The 21,576-nt window shown below is 32.8% G+C and overlaps 1 pseudogene; it reads right to left on the bottom strand.

The window, feature by feature from the left end:
* Positions 1–850: 850 nt before the first annotated feature.
* LOC141511905 (ADP/ATP translocase 3-like) overlaps positions 851–21,576 on the bottom strand; it is a 107,794-nt pseudogene continuing 87,068 nt past the window's right edge.

The raw sequence follows: 21,576 nt of genomic DNA, 5'->3' as shown, positions 1-21,576 counted from the left end.
ATATATATATATATATATATATATATTTGTTCCCAGGCTTTATTATAGTTGTCTTTCAGGGAAAGGGGAGGAGAAAAACAAGCATGCATAGCAGGGAATAGAACAGATGAAAACCTGTTAGCAAGGAAAGAAAATATAAACAATTTTTAACATAATATGTAAAATTATTTTAGAGAATTATTTGAAATCAAAAGTTATTATTATTTTACATTATAAATCCTCTCATGTTTAGTTGCACACAAGATATTTTTTAATTTGTAAAATATAAAATTAAAAATAAAAATAACTTAATAAAAATTTAAATCAAAAAACAAATAGTATTAGTTAAGTCTTTTTCTTTAGAGTCTTTTGTGTATTTATTGTTTTACAGCAGAATGCCCAACACAGATCATCATAACTGCCAAATAGTGAGCAAAATAGTAAATATATATATATATATATATATATATATATATATATATATATATAGTGCTTAAGTACAAATGGGAGACATGGAGACATGATTTTTTTTAAATAAATACTTAAACACAAAATTATGGTCCTACAAAAGAGTATTTAAACTAGATGGTCTAAGTTGATCTGCTTTCTTGGACCCATAGTAACTGTTATTTTCCCAAAAGCCAATAGAATCAATATGCAGAATCATCATCAGTTCCACTGTATGAATAATGGATCACAATAAATGAGTCCCTTTTTCTAAGAGCTGTTCTTGGCTCTTCTACAAATATGATCTGGCCTGAATAAAAAGACAACAGGAATTTCTTGAAGGTCAATGGTCCAAAAATGCTAAATATGGTTAAGTATTCTACATGATCTATATTTACTGGTTCCATTTTTAGTTAGGATATTCTTAGATTATTTTCTTCAATTCATCATACAGGACAAGCATGAAAGCTCCACCCATGCCTCTTAGAACATTGGACCAAGCACCCTTGAAGAAAGCTTTGCCACCCTCATCTTTAGCGATTTTCCTCCGGCAGTCAATTATACCAGTGTTCATGATATCAGCTCTTTTGCGTCCAGACTGCATCATCATTCACCGCCTTACGGTTACAAAAGGATAGGAGACCACACCTGCTACAGCAGTCACTGTCTGTGCAATCATCCAGCTTTCCACAATGTGAGTGTTCTTCGGATCTGGGAGGATACCTTTTGCTGTATCATAGATTCCAAAGTAGGCTGCTCTATAAATAATGATAGCCTGAACTGAGACATTAAAACCTTGATACAAGCCACGAATTCCATCAGATTTGGTGATTTTTACAAGGCAGTCTCCCAGGCCTTTGAATTCTCTTTCAGTGCCAGACTTCCCAACATCAGCTGCCAAGCGGGTTCTTGCAAAATCCAAGGGATAGAGAAAGCAGAGAGAAGTGGCTCCAGCTGCACCACCAGAGGCAAGATTGCCAGCAAAATACCTCCAAAATTGTGTGTGCTTGTCCACTCCTCCCCAAAACACCTGCTTATAACTTATCCTTAAAGGCAAAGTTAAGGGCCTGAGTGGGGAAATATCGGATGATATTGGCTACGTTTCCCCCCAAGAAAGAAAGCATCCCTTGTTCCTTTGGAATTCGGACTATACAGTCCACAATGCCTTTGCACTGCTTATCTGCAGCAATTTGTTTACTTGCATGCTGCACCTGCAACAGCAGCTTGACTCTCTCGATGGGGGCCACCGGGGTCTTGGAGATGGACGCGGCGATGCCGCCGGCCAAGAAGTCCGTGGCGAAGGAGATGGCCAGTTCTGTCGTGGTTGCGGCGGGAGAAGGAGCTGGAGCTAGGAGCAGAAAGCCGGCGGGAGAGGGCCGAAAGCCGGAGAAGTCGGTGCCGCCCGCACAGCCACTCGCTACAGCTCGGAGCGAAAGGCAAATTAAGTCTTAAACATGAACATTCAATGTACTCACTTTCATTCTTGTTGCCTTCCTTATATCTGCTTATTGGAAATTTAATCTTCCTTCAACAACAAAGTCAAATCTTATTCTGTCAAGAAAAATTCTTGGATTCTTTCAGCTGAAAAGGATCATGTGATTTATATAGATCAGTAAGTTATTTTAGAAGTCCTCTAGTCCAATTCATTTTACAAATGAGATCGAGGCAATATACATTAAGTGATTTGCTCATAGTCACACAGCTAATAGTACCTGAGGAAGAATTAGAACCCAGATTTTTCTACATACAAATCTTGTATTCATTACACTTTACTAAACTATAATCTTATAACACTTTTTATACCTATCTTTAGTACTCATAAATTTCATATAATTATGTATTTTCAAATCTTATTTCCCCTGCTAGTATTTAAGTACTATAAGAGTGACCGCTTCATAGTCATATTTTCCTTTTGGATCTAGTATTGTGATTTAAACGTGACTGATATCAATAAATATTTACTCATCTGAATTGACTTCCATGGTATAACAATAAGAAAAATACTGCATTTGTAATTCAAAAAACTTAAATTTGAATTCAGTTATGCTCCTTACTAACAGTGTAACCTTTGATATCATAGAATTTTTCTTGCTTTGTTTTATATCTGTGAAATGGAGAATGAATTCAAAGAAATATCCTACATTTCAATAAAATAAATGGAATTTAGGTTAAGAACTTTCACTTGTTTAAATGAAACACTATGACTTGCCCAAAACCACATCAAATTAGTAAAATGTGCATTGAGAATTCAAATCTGGTACTCCTTTTTACTATCCCTGCTACTTTACTGTAACTTTATTCATCTACTTCATTCAACTAATGGGTAGAAAGCACTTGATTGAATAATTGAGCTTAGGTATAATAAAAAAAAATGGTCAAGGGGGTAATCCTTTTGTACTAAGAACATAGTGCAGTTAGAAAACACAACTAACAGCTTAGGAACACAACTCTCTCTCTCTCTCTCTCTCTCTCTCTCTCTCTCTCTGTGTTTGTGTTTGTGTGTTTGTGTGTGTGTGTGTGTGTGTGTGTGTGTGTCTGGTTGTCTCTGTCTCTATCTCTGTCTCTGCCTCTATCTCTTCTTTTATCTATATTTCCATTCAGCATCAAATCAACTGTCTTTACATCTCTTATGCAGGAAAATCTGTGTGGTGTCTGATTTTTCCCACAGGATAGTGTGGTGAAGTAACACCTACATATTTGAATTTTAAAAGGTAAAAAAATATCTTTCTCCTCCATTGGTTGTTTTTTAGATTTATCTTCCACTTCTCTTGCCTTTAAGTCACGGTTTTGCATTCAGAACACCTACTCTTCATCCACTACTCTGCCTGATGCTTTTAAGGATTCTCTACCTACCATTATAACTTTTCCGCCTACAGTTTTCTCTTCAGCACTGGTGGAAACCTGCAATGCATGATCAAAACAAATAAAATTAATTATTTCTCATCTCACTCTAAGTAATCTCCTTGGGGCTTAATGTTGCATCCTTTCTAATGATGTGATAAAGTATGAGATACTTTAAAGGACCAGAGGTGTGAAGATGTTTGTTAGTTCTTTTTGTGACTGACTTGACTTATTAAGGGGATTACTCTTAATTACCTATCTCATTCCATATTTTATTTAATCATTTAAATTTATATTTTGTCCAGACTCCAAACACAACTTCTTTCATTTGAACTTTCCAATAATAATAATAATAATAATAATAATAACAATAACTGTCTTGAATCCATAAAATCTAGATCTAAATTGCATTACATTTCATTATTTACAACTTTTATACATTTTTGAGGTAGTTCAAAGACTATATTAATTCATTAAGCTATATAAAGTAGCTGTGCAAAATCTATTCAGTAGTACAATTCAAGAGACTACACTCATTGCCAAATTCAGCAAATTTCTTTATCTGTTAGGGGTTTGGGAAACATGACATGGATACATAAAGGCAGAAAGTAGAACACTGTGCTGCTACTTCCCTTTGATTTATGCATCTTAAAATTCTGAGAAATGGAATGTGTTTTTCCTTATACTTCTACACCAGGTTTGCAGATTGAAGTGTATAAATTGTAAAGAGAAGGATGTCACATGGAGAGTCAGGAAGAATTCAGTACAGTAATTAATTTTTGTGTCTATCACATATCTACAACTAGACATCACTATGTATAAAGTTTTAAGTAAGAAAATGGATGGAGTACTGAAGCTTAAATCAGAAAGAGCTGAATTCAAATTTGACTTCAGATACTTACTTGCTATGTGACCTTGGGCAAATTACTTAACTCATATTCGTCTCAGTTTACTCCACCATAAAATGGAAGCCATTAATATCCTTTACTTCTTAAAATTGTTGTGAGAATAAGAAAAGAATCAAGTTATGAAATGGGATACTTTTTGTAAAGTATTTAGCACAGTGCTAAATATATATATATATATATATATATATATATATATATATATTAAGAACTAGATAAATGCTAGTTAATGTTATTGTAATTTTTACTATTATAGAGTAAGATATAGAGATAAATCAGACAGAGTTTCTACCATTCTGAATAGGAATATTTCAAATAAAATAAATTCAAGTTTGCATAATACAAGCTGTGATAAGATGGGAGGTAGGAAAATGGTATATATGATGAGAAAAAAAAGAAAAAGATATATATGTCACACTGAAACAAGTATGGATTCATGAAGGAGGTGCCAGTAGTTAAGGTGAACCTTGAAATACTAGTAGTATTTCAATAGATAAAATTAAGGGGAAAGGTCATTCCAAGTGTAGGTTAACAAGAGATTTGTAGAAGTATGAAAGCATCCAAGTTTTCTAGGTGCTAGTAGAATACATAGTAAAGAATAATATGAGAAAATATTGGAAAGGGAGGATGTTTTCATGTCTCAGAAGGCCTTGAATTCTGTGATAAGCTTCAAGATTTTAAATAAAGATTTCAGACATTTATGTAACTATCTTCATTTTAACCTTTTTAAGCTAATTGTATTTACTTATTAGCTTCCATCTACCAGTTATATTCTTTTATATTCTGAATTAAAAACATGTTTGTAGGCAATTGTTTCTGATTCTATCACTGTAAAACCAATTTTTATATAGCCTAAGGGCACTCAGTGAACTACACAGTCTTTTATTTGGCTTTTTATCATGACAACCTTTCTGTACATTATGAAAGTAACACTTAACCTAGGTTAAATCCAACCTAAGTTGTGTATCTGGCATGTTGATTTTTTTAAGTGTAAGATTATACGATTTGCAAATGTATGACTGCTAAAAAAATCCATTGCATGTAATTGGAAAAATAAAATGAAATTTCAATTGAAAAATGATAAAAATAAATAAAATAAAAAGTACATAAGAAAGAACAAAAAACAAAAAGAAAAACATGGCACTATTTAAAGTTGGGATCTTTGAGGACAATCCTGTCTTCCCCTCTCCGAATCCCCAGTCAAATCCTATCAATTTTAAAATGGTGATACATACCTTGACACAGAAAGAAAATATTTATTTCAAAAATTCTGAAAAGTAAATAACTCCACTGAATTCTAAAGCAGGAAAATTAGGAGGAGCTATTATCTATCTTAGACAGAAAGTCTTTAAAAATAAAGCCCTCTGGGGTGGCTAGGTGGTATAGTGGATAGAGCACAAGCCCAGGAGTCAGGAGTACCTGAGTTCAAATCCAGCCACAGACACTTAATAATTACCGAGCTGTGTGGTCTTGGGCAAGCCACTTAACCCATTTCCCTTGCAAAAACCTAAAAAATACAAAAAAATAAAAATAAAGCCCTCAGAAGACAGACAAAATGACAGATTTATACAGACTACTTAATATAAAATTTTCATTTTCAGAAATATTTAATCATTATGTACTATATGCTAGCCACTGATGCTAGAACCACTTTAAAAGGTATTAAAAAGGAAGTATCAATAAAACTTGGTGAATTATTATATTGATGTATAAGGTAAAATAAAGGAATAAATAATAATTATTTCAATATTTTTTCGTTTTTTCTTTTTTTAAATTTATTTTTGTCAAAGATATTATGTGAGTTTTACAATTTTCCCCCCAATCTTACTTCCCTCCCCTCCCCCCCTCCCCCATGGAAAGCACTCTGTCAGTCTTTACTTTGTTTCCATGTTGTACCTTGATCCAAATTGAGTGTGATGAGAGAAATCATATCCTTAAAGAAGAGACAAGAAGTCTAAGAGATAACAAGATCAGACAATAAGATATCTGGTTTTTTTTTTTCCTAAATTAAAGGGAATAGTCCTTGAACTTTGTTCAAACTCCACAGCTGCTTATCTGGATACAGGTGGCACTCTCCTTTGCAGACAGCCCAAAATTGTTCCCAATTGTCGCACTGATGGAATGAGTGAGTCCTTCAAGTTTAATCAACACTCCCATGTTGCTGTTAGGGTATACAGTGTTTTTCTGGTTCTGCTCATCACACTCAGCATCAGTTCATGCAAATCCCTCCAGGCATCCCTGAAATACTGTCCCTCCTCGTTTTTAATGGAAAAAATAGTGTTCCATGACATACATATACCAAAGTTTGCTAAGCCATTCCCCAATTGAAGGACATTTATTTGATTTCCAATTCTTTGTCACCACAAACAGGGCTGCTATAAATATTTTTGTACAAGTAATGTTTTTACTCTTTTTCATCATCTCTTCAGGGTATATACCCAGTAGTGGTATTGCTGGGTCAAAGGGTATGTACATTTTTGTTGCCCTTTGGGCATAGTTCCAAATAGCTCTCCAGAAGGGTTGGATGAGTTCACAGCTCCACCAACAGTGTAATAGTGTCCCAGATTTCCCACAACCCTTCCAACAATGATCATTATCCTTCCTGGTCTTACTGGCCAATCTGAGATGTGTGAGGTGGTACCTCAGAGAAGCTTTAATTTGCATTTCTCTAATAATAAATGATTTAGAGCATTTTTTTCATATGGCTATGGATTGCTTTGATCTCCTCATCTGTAAATTGCCTTTGCATATCCTTTGACCATTTGTCAATTGGGGAATGGCTTTTTGTTTTAAAAATATGACTCAGTTCTCTGTATATTTTAGAAATGAGTCCTTTGTCAGAATCATTAGCTGTAAAGATTGTTTCCCAATTTACTACATTTCTTTTGATCTTGGTTACATTGGTTTTATCTGTGCAAAAGCTTTTTTAATTTAATGTGATCGAAATCATCTAATTGGTTTTTGGTGATGTTCTCCAACTCTTCTTAGTCATAAACTGCTCCCCTTTCCATAGATCTGACAGGGAAACTAGTCCTTAATGTTCTAATTTGCTTATAGTATTATTTTTTATGTCTAAGTCCTGTAACCATTTGGATCTTATCTTGGTAAAGGGTGTGAGATTTTGGTCTAATCTAAGTTTCTTCCATATTAACTTCCAATTATCCCAACAGTTTTTATCAAAGAGGGAGTTTTTATCCCAATGGCTGGACTCTGTATTTATCAAACAGCAGATTAGTATAATCATCTCCTGCTTTTATACCTAGTCTATTCCACTGGTCCACCACTGTATTTCTTAGCCAATACCAAACAGTATTGATAACTGATGTTTTATAATAATATTTTAGATCAAGTACCTTTTTAGATAAGCCACCTTCTTTTGTACTTTTTTTTTCATTAAGCTCCTGGCAATTCTTGACTTTTTTATTTCTCCATATGAATTTACATAAATTTTTTATAACTCATTATAGTAATCTTTCGGAATTTTGACTGGTAGGGCACTAAACAGATAGTTTAGTTTTGGTAGAATTGTCATTTTTATTATATTAGCTCTACCTATCCATGACAGTTGCTATTTGCCCAGTCATTTAAATATGATTTAATTTGTGTGAGAAGTGTTTTATAATTTTTTTAGGTTTTTTTGCAAGGCAAACAGGGTTAAGTGGCTTGCCCAAGGCCATACAGCTAGGTAATTATTAAGCGTCTAAGAGTGGATTTGAACCTAGATACTCCTGACTCCAGAGACGGTACTTTATCCACTATGCCACCTAGCTGCCCCTATAATTGTTTTCAAAAAGATTCTGAGTCTGTCTTGGCAAATAGACTCCCAAATATTTTGTTGTCTAAGGTTACTTTGAATGGGATTTCTCCTTCTAGCTCTTCCTGCTGTATCTTGCTGGATATATATATATATATATATATATATATATATATATATATATATATGTAAAAGTTGAGGATTTATGAGGGTTTATTTTGTAGCCTGCAACTTCACTAAAATTGTTCAATGTTTACAGTAATTTTTTGGATGATTTCTTGTGATTCTCTAGGTAGACCATCATGTCATCTGCAAAGAGTGACAGTTTTGTCTCTTCCTTCCCAATTCTAATTCCTTCAAATTCTTTTTTCTTCTCTAATTGCTGACGCTAACATTTCTAACACAATATTGAATAGTAGTGGTGATAAATGGCACCCTTGTTTCACCCCTGATCTTATTGGGAATGCCTCTAGCCTCTCCCTATTGAATATAATGTTTGTTGATGGTTTCAGATAGATACTGCTAATTATTTTGGGGAACAATCTATTTAATCCTACACTCTCTAGTGTTTTAATAGGAATGGATGCTGCATTATGTCAAAAGCTTTTTCAGCATATGTTGATATGATCATATGATTTCTGATAGGGTTGTTGTTAACATAATTGAGTATACTAACAGTTTCCTAATATTGAACCAACCCTGCATTCCTGGAATAAATTCTACTTGATCATAATGTATTATCCTAGTGATAACTTGTTGTAATCATTTTGCTAAGATTTTATTTAGATTTTTGCATCTATATTCATCAGGGAAATAGGTCTATAATTTTCTTTCCCTATTTTTACTCTTTCTGTGTTAGGTAACAGCACCTTATTGGTTTCATAGAAAGAGTTAGTCAGAGTTCCATCTTTCCCTATTTTTCCAAAGAGTTTATATAGGATTGGAACCAATTGTTCCTTAAATGCTTGGTAGAATTCACTTGTGAATCCATCAGACCCAGGAAATTTTTTTTTAGAGAGTTCAATGATGGCTTGTTCAATTTCTTTTTCTGAGACAGGGTTGTTTAGGTATTTAATCTCTTCTTCAATTAACCTGGGCAACTTATATTTTTGTAAATATTGATCTATTTCACTTAGATTATCAAATTTATTGGCGTAGTCGGACAAAATAATTTCAAATTATAACTTTAATTTCCTCCTCATTGGTGGTGAGTTCACCTTTTTCATTTATAATACTAGCAATTTGGTTTTCTTTTTTCTTTTTTTAATCAAATTGACCAGATGTTTAGAAATATTATTGTTTCTTTCATAATACCAACTTTTGGTTTTATTTATTAATTCAATAGTTTTTTTTTGCTTTAAATTTTATTAATTTCCTTCTTTAATTTTTAGAATTTCTAATTTGGTATTTAATTGAGGATTTTTGATTTTCTCTTTCTCTAATTTTTTTAGTTGAATGTTAAGTTCATCGATTTCCTCTTTCTGCAACTTATTCATGTAAGCATTTAGAGCTATAATATATCCCCTGAGAGTCACTTTGAATGAATCCCATAGGTTTCGTATGTTGTTTGATTAATATAATTATCTAGGATAAAATGGTTAATTCTTTCTATAATTGTTTTTTGTCCACTCATTTTTTAAAATGAGGTTATTCAGTTTCCAGTTTGTTCTAGGTCTATAACTCCTTGGTCCAGTATTGCATATGACTTTTATAGCATTGTGATCTGAGAGAGATCTATTAACTATTTGTGCCTTTCTGCAGTTGATCATTAGGTGTTTGTGCCCTAGTACATGGTCAATTTTTGTATATGTTCCATGTACTGCAGAGAAAAAGGTATATTCCTTTCTATCCCCATTAAGTTTCCTCCATAAGTCTACCATATTTAATTTTTCTAACAATCTATTTACCTCCTTAATTTCTTTCATGTTTATATTATGACTCAATGTATCTAGATCTGATAGCAGGAGGTTGAGGTCTCCCACTAGTAGAGTTTTGCGTCTATGTCTTCCTGTAGTTCTTTCAGCTTCTCCTCTAAGAATTTGGGTGCTGTCCCACTGGGTGCATATATATTCAATATTGAAATGACTTTATTGTCTATGGTACCTTTTAGGAGGATAAAGTTTCCTTCCTTATCTCTTTTAATGCTATCTATTTTCGCTGCTGCTTTGTCTGAGATAAGGATTGCTACCCCTGCTTTTTTTACTTCAGCTGAAGCAAAATATATTTTGCTCCAACCCTTTACCTTTACTCTATATGTATCTGTCTGCTTCAAATGAGTTTCTTGTAAGCAGCATATTGTAGGATTCTGGTTTTTAATCCACTCTGCTATTTGCTTACATTTTAAGGGAGAGTTCATCCCATTCACATTCAAGGTTATGATTACTAATACTTTATTGCCATCCATGCTATCTTCCCTCTGTTTGTATTTTCCCCTTCCCCCCTTATCCATATTTCCAGTATTTTGTTTCTGAATACCACCCCCTTCAGTGTGTTTGTTCTCCTATATCACAGCTTCCCCTTTCTTTCCCCTTTCCCTTTTTCCCTTCCCTTCCTTTTGTTGTTTCCCCCTTTTTCCCCCACTTCCCTTCCCTTTCTCCATCCCCCCCTCCCCTTTTCCCCTTTTAATACTTGAAAGGTTAGATGTTTTATAAGTTAACTGAGTATATGTAGGTTGACTTTAAGCCAAGTCTGATGAGAAGAAGATTCAGGTGCTTCTCATCTGCTCCCTTCTGCCCTTTTATTACATAGGTTTTTTGTACCTCTTAGTGTAATGCTATTTACCCCATTCAATCCCTTCCCTCCTCCAGTCTCTTTCCTGTCCCCCTTTTTAAGGAGGTAGTGTTTTTTAGATAATTGTATCTAAGTCATAGAAAATTCTGGGTGTCTGTCCCTTCTAGTTCAGTGTATTCTATCAAATAGAGTCAAAATTCCTGAGAGTTATTAGAGCATTTCTCCCAAGTGGGGTTAAAACCAGTTACATCCCATTAGATAGCTGTCTCATGGAGAGGTAATGAATGTCCATCATTTCTGGCTAGGTATATTCTCTCTGTTAGAGTTACAATTCTCAAGATTTATGAGAATCTTTTTCCCCATGCTCGGATATAGCCAGTTTCAACGTAATGGATAGGATTTTGTTTCCTTTTACTGCCTCTTTTTGTTTTCTTTTGTTTTTTGATTTTTGTTTTTTTCCTTTTCATGCGTCTCTTGAACTTCCTGTTTGATGTCCAAATTTGCTTTTTAGCTCTGGTCTTTTCATCAGAAATTTTTGGAATTCTTCCAGTTTGTTAAATATCCATCTTTTTCCCTGGAAGAGAAGGCTCAGCTTTGCAGGAAAGTAGATTCTTGGCTGCATTCCAAGCTCCCTTGCTCTTCCAAATATCTTGTTCCAGGCCCTTCGATCCCTTAATGTTGATGCAGACAGTTCACTGGTGATCCTTACTGTGGCTCCTTGATATTTAAATTGTTTCTTTCTGGCTGCTTGCAGGATTTTCTCTTTTATCTGATAGTTCTGGAGTTTGGACACAACATTTCTTGGTGTTTTCATTTTAGGATCTTTTTCTGGTGGGGATTGATGTACTCTTTCAGTAACTACTTTGCCCTCCAATTCCATATCAGGGCAGTTTTCCATCACTAGATCCTGTAATATTAAGTCCAGGCTTTTTTTTTTCTCTTCAGTGTTTTCAGGAAGTCCTAGAATTTTCAGGTTGCTCCTCCTCGATCTATTCTCGAAGTCAGTGCTTTTGATTATGAGGTATTTTAGATTTTCTTCTATTTTTTCCTATATTTTGATTTTGTTTAACTGGCTCTTGCTGTCTCATGGAGTCATTAGTTTCTGTAGAACTCCATTCTTTTTTAGGGAGGATTTTTCATCATTAAGCTTTTGCAACTACTTTTCCAATTGGTCAATTCTACTTTTGAAGAAGCTTTCCATTTGGCCAATTCAGGTTTTGAGAGAAGTATTTTCTTTTTTGCATTTGCCCAATTGAGGGTATGAGAAAATTATTTTCATTTTGTATTTGTTCAATTGATGATGTGAGAGATTTATTCTGCTTTTGTATTTTCACAATTGTACTTTCTAAGGATTTGTTTTCTTGTTGCAAGGTATTAATTACCTCTCCCAAATTTTTAAGCTCCTTCCTTATTTCTTCAAGGAAGATTTTTCTATGCTGAAGACCAGATTGTATTCCCCTCAGAGGTTCTAGGTCTTTCTGAGTTAGAGTCTTTCCCTTCCAGGAATTTTTCTAAGGATCCACCTTTCCGCTGACCCTTCTTTATTTTGCTAAGAATTTGAGTTGGGGGGGGGGGGCTGGTTCACAGGGGCTTGTGATCCTAAAGGCTTTACTTACTGAGTGCAATTTCTCTGGCTGGCCAGTAGGAGGTGCTGGTTGCCCTCTCTGGAGTATCTGTGAGCTTGATTGAGGCCTTCTCCCTTTGCTTGAAGGGAGGAGTTGGAGCTGTTGAATCCTTTTGCCTTCAATCAGTGGTGGGCTTTACCCTGGCCTGAGGTCATTTGTCTGCTGGGCTAGTTCTTCTGCTCACACACCTGGGCCTGAGGCTGCAGTAGTCTGCATTTGTTTGTTCGGGAAGAGGTCTGAGCTGTAGTGGGACTCTGTGTTCCTCAGACCAGAGGAGCCCAGAGATGGTGTCTGCAGCTCTCCTGCACTGGAACTCTACCCCCAGCCCTGTCCGCAAGCTTCAGAGGGACAGCACCAACACCAGTGCCTCTACTTCCTAGTTGATTCAAGCACCTGTCGTACAGCCCCAAGGCTGATCCAGCAGTTCCAGCTCTCCGGGCCCTCAGGCTCCTGACTCCAATTCAGCTGTTAATCTGTTTGCTCAGGGCTGATCCTCCCTCTGAGCCCAGATTCACCCACCGGAATTCATCCAGTGCTGCCAGGGGAGACTATTCCTGAGGTAGATGTTCTTCCTCCTGGCTTTTCTTTCTGGGTTTTGTGGGTCAGATTTCTTTTAAGAGGTTTGTTTCATGTGTTAGATGGGGAGAGATCAGGAGACTTTAGAACTGTGCCTGTCTTCTCTCCACCATCTTGGTCGGAAGTGTATTTCAATATTTAAAGCATGGGCGATTGATGATGATGATGTTTGTCCTTCATTCCTTTCTTATTTATTAAATTCATTCATTCATTCATTTATTTGTTTGTTTTTTGTTTTTTCATTTATTTGCATGTCCTCTATTCTTGAAGAAGACCATTATATTAGGGAGGTAATGTTATGACAACAATTGGATTTGAGTGGAAGGGTGCTGTGGTGTCACCAGCCTCACTTTCTCCTCCAGAGCCATCTGGGTTCAATGGCCAGATATGAATCAGGATGACTGGAGATGACTCTGCATATTGGCAATCAGGGTTAAGTGACTTGCCCAAGGTAACACAGCTAGTAAGTGTAAAATATCTGAAAATGAACTCATATAATCATCCTCCTTGACTCCAAGGCCAGTGCTTTATCCACTGCACCACCTTAGCTGCCCTTGGAAGAATTATGGAAATATTGGAATAAGAAAATAAAGAGCAATACATATTTGAGTCAAATTGCTTTTACAAAAGGATATCAATATATTCTAGGCCTATCAAATAAGACTAAGACATATTATTAATCTAATTATCAGGAATATATCTATATAATATTTTTTCACTAGAGAATTAGAAAAAATTAATAATGATCTAAGTAAAATTTTCAGAATGAAAGACTGAATCTTTTTAATGATATCTAATTCCATAGGAAGTCACAACGTTAGCTAACTTTTTGATAGTTATAAACAAGTAGATAAAAGAAGCCAATATTTTAAATTTTATGTTACTTAGAGTTAAGGAAAGATTTTTATTAAAATTCTCAAATGTTTTGGATAAAATGGAGAAATAAACTCTAATCCATCATATAATTAGATGGATTAATGCCATGGGATTATTAATATAAAACAACACAGAAAATAGAAGAAAGTTGTGGATAAATGAAAGGATGATTGACAAGTTATCTTTAGAGAGGCAAATAAAGTGAGTACCTACTATCATAAATCCAAAGGAAGCAAAAAATACTTTCATGGGTCATCTTATTTATGTCAAATTATTGGCATTTACAAAAGGATTAGCATTACCTTTAGAACAGAAAAAATACAAATGTCTGCTACAGTGTATAAAAATAGATGGCTATATGTTTTGATATTTGGATAGTTTCGATGAAAAAATCAAATTAGAATCACAAAAATATTGGAAAATTATTGCATCCACAAAACCTTAACTATATAATTTAGGAGTAAGGAATAACAGACTAAGCACACATGTATCACAAAGAAGCCTCATATCTCCATATTAGGAAAACTATATTAAAAAATTAGAAGACTGAGTAATCTGTAAAACTTTAAAGTATATATTTTAATAGGCAGGAAATGATTTATTACTGTCAATGAAATAAGTTCTGAATTCTGTTTAAGATCACATTTAGAACAACATTTTCATTATTTCTTGGAGCTGCAAATGTATTTTCTCTCCAGTTATTCAATTCCAGGATCTCTGAAAACAGAAAAAAAAAATCAAGCATAAAACTCTTCAATGAAGCTAGACTAGATTTTCCGAGCCTTATATATAGAAAATGTAAATGAATTTTTGTTATCCATTCAATTCCTTCTCTTCTTAATCTAGGTTCATTAATTTTGTTTTAAGAAAACTTTTCAACTTCATGAATTCAAAATTTTCTATTTTACCTTTAGAAATTGCTTCCATCTCTTACTTGATTAAGGATTCAACTCATGTCTTCTTGCAAATGCTCTGGTTTTCTTTATTTCATGATATCTTTAATATTTGAATATATTATAGAGTACGATACAAGATGTGGGTCTAAATCTAAATTCCAAGAGAGTACTTTCAAATTTTTCTAATAGCTATTTTCAAATAGTGATTTCTTTACTAACTAAAACCTGCTTGTATTTATCTAATACTAGTTTATTAAGTTGCATCATTTATGATTTTCCCTTTTTGGATGGATCCATTGATTTACTTCTCCAGGGTAAATCTTCATATCATTATCAAATATGGTTAGTTTTATCCCTTGTTTGCCCATCTTTATGTTTTTTACTTTTATTTTCTTTCCTATTACCATTTGTGAACTTATACAACTATATCAACAGCAGAAAAAGTAGACATCTTTGCATTATTCCTATATTTATTAGGAAAGCTGCCCTGCAACACTATCAAATTACTTTAATTTTATGTTTTTCATAATAATAAAAGATCCTCAATAATTCATTATAGTGTTTTTGCCTAAATGGATGACTTACTTTTGAAAATATTTTTCTATATTTATTGACATAATTAATGGGATTTTTATGTTTTTGCTTTTAACATGATTATTTTGAAAGCTTTTCTAATATTAAACTCTTCTTGAATTCTAGTATAAATGAAACTTATTATAGTGAATGATACTTTGGAAGAATTGCTATAGTTCCATTTGACAGGTTATTATTTAAAATATGAAATTGGTATTTATCAATGATAATGATCTACAGAGTTTTGCTTCTCTCCAAAATCTTTATCAGATTTATAATAAACTTAATCACAATAAGCCATAAACAATTTTTAAAAAATAGAAATAGACATTTGTGTTACTATCTCAGATTTCAAAAAAATATATAGAAATACAACTAAAAAACTTATTATCTACCAAATGCAATTATAAAAAACATACATATATTTCATATCTCCAATTGAACATTAGAAAAACTAAACAGATATGAAGACAAAATATTATTTATAGATATAAAAAGACAGAAATATTAAAATATATTATGGACTTTAATGTTTTAAAAAGTAAGTATAACCATATTTCACAAAGCCAAATGCACAATGAAATTCTTAATAATGAATGGTTCATCCCCAATTGATAAATGGTAAAAGAATATGCATAGATAGCTTTCAAGTTAAGAAATTAAAGCTATATATAAACATATAATAAAATGTTTCAAATCATTATTAATTAGAGAAATGCAAATTAAAACAACTTTGAGGTATCACCTCACACCTATCAGATTGCCTAAGATAAAGGAAAGGGAAAATAATCAATGTTGAGGAAGTTGTGGGAGGATTGAGACATTGATACAATGCTGGTGGAGTTGTGAAATGATCCAAACATTCTGGAGAATAATATGGAATTATGCCCAAAGACAAATAAAACTATTCAATTCCAATTCCAAGCTTATAACCAGAAGAAATCATAAAAAATGGGGAAAATCCCTCATGTTCCTAAATATTCAAAGCAGTTCGTTTTTTGCAGTGGCAAAGAATTGGAAATTGAGGGGATGGCCATTAGTTGGGGAATGGTTAAACAAGTTATGGTACATGAATACTATAGAATACTAATGTTCTATAAGAAATCATAAATGGCTGTACACAAGAGAAGCATGGAATAAATTGGAGAATCTGATACAGAGGGAAGAGAGTAGAACCAAGAGAACAATATCCATATTAACAACCACATTGAGATATGATCAACCCTGATGAATGTAACTTCTTTCAGCAGCTTAGAGCTATCTCCATCAAAGGAAGAAAAACGAAACAAACAAAAAATCCCCTTCAGAATCTGATGAATACTACATTCAGTTTTTTTTAAATCATGTATTTCTTTCCCTTAATCCTAATTCCTCATACCAAAAATGACTAATCTGTAAATATGTTTAATAAAAATGTGTACATTCAAAATTATCCTGACTGTTCACCACTGAAGGGAGGGGGAAAGGAAGGGAGGGGGGAAGGAAAATATTTATATATGCATTTGGATGAATGCTAAAAAATCTTCATAGTATGCATTTTGGAAAATAAAATAGCAATTAAAAATAATGAATGGGTCAAAGTATATCATTAAAACTTTATTTTGAGAAAAACAGTATGTTTAGAGTTTCAGATTTCTTAGATATATCCAAAGCAGACATTAAGGAAAAAGTCATATCCCTAAGAACGTGCATGGCATCTAACAAATACATTATTTACATAAATTAAAATACATAGCAATAAATTGCACAAATAATTAGACTATGCTTTGAAAAATAAAAAGTCAACAAATACAATTAAAAATACAAATATAGAGATATTGAAAAGTATAGAAATGTATAATTTACAAACCAAAATTGAGTAACAATGCATATGTGTGTATATGTAGTACATTGAAAATATTAGCAAATGATTACACCATTAGCCAATCTGACCTTAAAGAAGGCAGAAAATCTGATCAATGAAATAGCAAATGAGCAAAGCAAAGTAATGAACAAGCTAAATGAAATGAAATAATCTTATCAAAACTGCAATTTATGTTATCAAAACTGAGAACACAATGAATTGAAGCTATAGTTTCAAAAATATAAGTTATCCAAGCTACCAGAAGTCTATATATTGGTATTAAATATCCTAACCTCAGAAGAGATAATAAGCTAGCTGAAAAGTATTTAAACACTTTCATTAACAAATAACTGAAAGATCAAGAAATTGTTCACATTACTTAAAAATAAAAACTTTGCAAACTAAGTTTAAAAAATAAATGCCAAAATTGAAAGACAAGATAATAAAATTTTATAATAAGTTTAAAAGGTAATTGTTTCATGAATGAAATTGAGTTCTTTTAAAAGTAATTAACCATTATTGAATAAATTTTAAAAGAAAAAATCAGGTTACAGATTTAAAAATTAAGAAAAATTATTCATAACCATTTGGGGAGGGATATAGTGCCAGCTTATAAATACTTTTGCTCAGCAATTTTTAAATAAATCAACAATTCAAATACACTAACTGAACACCTATAAAAATGTAGACTATCTAGAATAACACATTGAGAAATTTAGAATTCAAATAATAAAATAACAAAGAATAAGAAATTGAAGGAATCTGAGTTTCCTCCAGATAGTGATAGGGAAAAATGAACACACACACACACACACACACACACACAACACACCACAAACAGAAACAGAAAACTGAGATTATATCTATTTACAAATGGACATGGACACTCAAAGAACAACCAATTTCCATATTGCAAAAATTGCAAAAGAAAACTTGAAGAGATTCTGTCAAATTTCTTACATAACATCAAAATTGTCTCTTGAAAGACCAGGAAAATACAGTACCAAAAAAGAAAACTCTAATCCAAAATCTCAAATGAATATTTATTTAAAAGATCAATGAAATAGTAATAAAGAGGCTAATCATATTATAAAGATTATACAGTGTGACCACTTTGTATTTATATCAAGAATAAAGATGTAGTTCAATAAGATAATTTAAAAAAATCATAGGAAGATATAAATAATGAAGAAAATTTTTTGACAAAACTTAATTTAATTATAATTTTAATATAATTATAATTTAAATTAAATTTTAATTTAAAAATTAAAATATAAATTATAATTTTAAAATAGTCTAAATACATGAATAAATGTTTTTATTTATCATGGAAAGTAGTGTATATATCTAAAACTAAGAGCTACCATTTTATGTAATGAAGAGAAAATGGAGTTCTTTTTAATAAGATTGTGGGTAAAGCAAAGATGTATTTTTTCCAATACTAGTTATCATAATTTGATGATATGATGAAAAAGAAAAATTATTTGGTATTCCATTAGATCTCTGTTTCAAAGTGTTAACAACTTTATCTTCAAAACAAAAACAAAAAACAAACTTTGGAAAAACCAATATATGTCAATCTGTGCTAACAAGACATTAAAATCTTTAAAGCAGTATAATTCCTGTACTCAACCCGCTCACATTTTTATATTGGGAGACAGCACAAATAGGATTCTAATGCAAGTCAGATAGAAAATCCCAAATGTTGTTAGATACAGTGGCAAAGTACATTTTTTTTTTTTACGTTTTTGCAAGGCAAATGGGGTTAAGTGGCTTGCCCAGGGCCACACAGCTAGGTAATTATTAAGTGTCTGACTGGATTTGAGCCCAGGTACTCCTGACTCCAGGGCCAGTGCTGTGCCACCTAGCCACCCCTCAAAGTACATTTTTCAATCTCATTTCTTTTTTTTTCCATTGATATTTTATCTTCCCAAATACATGCTTTGAATGTTTTTCAACACTAATCCATATGCATATGCATCCTCGTTCCATCTTCCCCTCCTCTTGGTGGTGAACAGTCAGGATAATATTGTGCATACACATTTTTGTTAAACTTGTTTACAGATTAGTTATTTTCTATATGGGAAATTAGAATTAAGGGAAATAAAAGCATGAGATTTTTTTTTTTAAGTGAATGCAGTGTCCATCTGATTCTAAAGGGTTTTTTGTTTGTTTTTAATTTTGTTCTATTGTGCTTTCTTTCTCTTCCTCTGGATGGGAATTACATTGTCCATAGCCACTCTAATAGGGTTGTCCTAGAATCTGCTGAAGATTTGCTTCCATCAAGGTTGATCAACTCACAATGTTGTTAACATGTATATTGTCCTCTTTGCTCTACTCCCTTTGCTCAGTATCAGATCCTGTAAGTCATTCCATGCTTCTCTTGAAAACAATTATTTATGGTTTCTTATAGAACAATAATATTCCATAGTATTCATGTGCATAACTTGTTCAGCCATTCCCAAATTAATGAGCATTCCCTCAATTTCCAATTCTTTGCTGCTATAAAAAGAGCTCCTATGAATATTTTGGAACATGTGGAACTTTTCTCATTTTTTTATGATTCCTTTGGGATATAGACTTAGAATTGGAATTCTGGGTCATAGGGTATGAACAATTTTAATCTTCTTTGGGCATAATTCCATATTGCTCTCCACAATGATTGGATCATTTCTCAACTTCACCAGCAATAATCATTTTCCCTTTATGTAATCTTAGCCAGTCTGATAGGTGTGAAGTGATAACTGAGTTGTTTTAATTTGCATTTCTCTAATACATAATGATTTGGAGAATTTTTAAATGATTATATATAACTTTAATTTCTTCATTTGAAAACTATCCATCCGTTGACCATTTATCAATTGGGAAATGACTTGCAACCTTATAAATTTAATGCAGTTCTCCATACATTTTAGAAGTGAGACTTTTATCAGAACTCCTAGTTCTGAAGATTGTTTCCAAGCTTTCTACTCTTCTTCTAATTTTGGCAGCTATGATTTTATTAGTGCAAAAACATTTCTTAATTTGATACACTCAAAAGCATTCATTTTGCAATTTATAATATATTCTATTTATTGCTTGGTCATAAATTTGTCCACTTTCCATAGATAAGATAGATAATTTCTTGGTCTATTAATTTATCTTATAGTGTCATCCTTTATGTCTAGGGACTGTACCCATTTTGACCTTATTTTAGTATAGGGTGTGAGATGTGGTTCTATGCCTAGTTTTTGTCATACTATTTTCCCGTTTTCTCAACAATTTCTGTCCGATAGTGAGTTCTTATCCCAGAAGTCTTTTGGTTTGTCAAACAGTAGGTTACTGCAGTCAATTACTTGTTTCTTTTGAAACTATTCTAATCCACTGATCCATTTCTCTATTTCTTAATCAGTACCAGGCAGCTTAAATGACTGTCTCTTTATAGTATAGTTTTAGATCTGGTGGAGCTATGCCATCTTCCTTTAATTTTTTTCATTAGTTCACTTGTTATTCTTGACTTTTTGTTGCTCCAGATGAATTTTGTTGCTATTTTTTCTAGCTCAGTAAAATAATTTGTTGGTAGTTTGATTGCTTTGACACTAGATAAGTAACTTAATTTGTGTAGAATTGTCATTTTTATTATATTAGCTCACCTAACCATGAGCCATTGACATTTTTCCAATTATTTAGATCTGAATTTATTTGGGTAAGAAGTGCTTTGTAATTGTATTCATACAATTACTGGGTTTGCCTTGGGAGACGGATTCTCATTTTTTTAATGCTGTTTACAGTTACTTTAAATGGAATTTCTCTTTCTATCTCTTGCTCTTGGGCTTTATTGTTCATATATAGAAATGCTGATGATTTATGAGGGTTTATTTGATATCCTGCTAGTTTGCTGAAAATCTTGTTTCAAGGAGCTTTTTTAGATGATTTTTCTCAGGTTCTCTAAGTATACCATCATTTCATCTGCAAAGAGCAAAGTCTTTCTTTCCCATTGCCAATTCTATCCACCAAAACCGAGCATAATTTTTAAGTGGAAAAGGTGGATAATTGATGAAGTAGGAGTCTTCAAACTTTCCTAATGAAAAGACTAGGATTGAACAGAAAAATTGATTTTCAAATATGAGGCCCAAGTGAAACATAAAAAGGTAAACAGGAAAGGGAAATCATAAGGACTTAATGAAGTTGAACTGCTTATATTCCTGCGTAGGAAGATGATACTGATAATTCATATGAAGTTTCCCATTTATTAGGTAGTTAGAAGGCACACATATAGACAAGACACAGATGGGAGTTGAATATGAAATGATAATATATTAAAAAGATGGATTTAAGGAAGAGAGAGGAATGTATTGGGAAAAAATAGTTTGATTTTTCATGTAATAAGGTAAAATAAAATGCCAATAAAATTTTTTTAGGTTTTTTTCCTCAAGGCAAATGGGGTTAAGTGGCTTGCCCAAGGCCACACAGCTAGGTAATTATTAAGTATTTGAGACCTGATTTGAACCCAGGTAGTACTGACTCCAGGGCCTGTGCCTTATCCACTGCG

This window comes from Macrotis lagotis, chromosome 2 (assembly GCF_037893015.1).
Source record: "Macrotis lagotis isolate mMagLag1 chromosome 2, bilby.v1.9.chrom.fasta, whole genome shotgun sequence".
NCBI lineage: Eukaryota > Metazoa > Chordata > Mammalia > Peramelemorphia > Peramelidae > Macrotis > Macrotis lagotis.
Note: the sequence above shows the minus strand (reverse complement) of the source record. Positions and strands in the feature narration are given on the sequence as shown.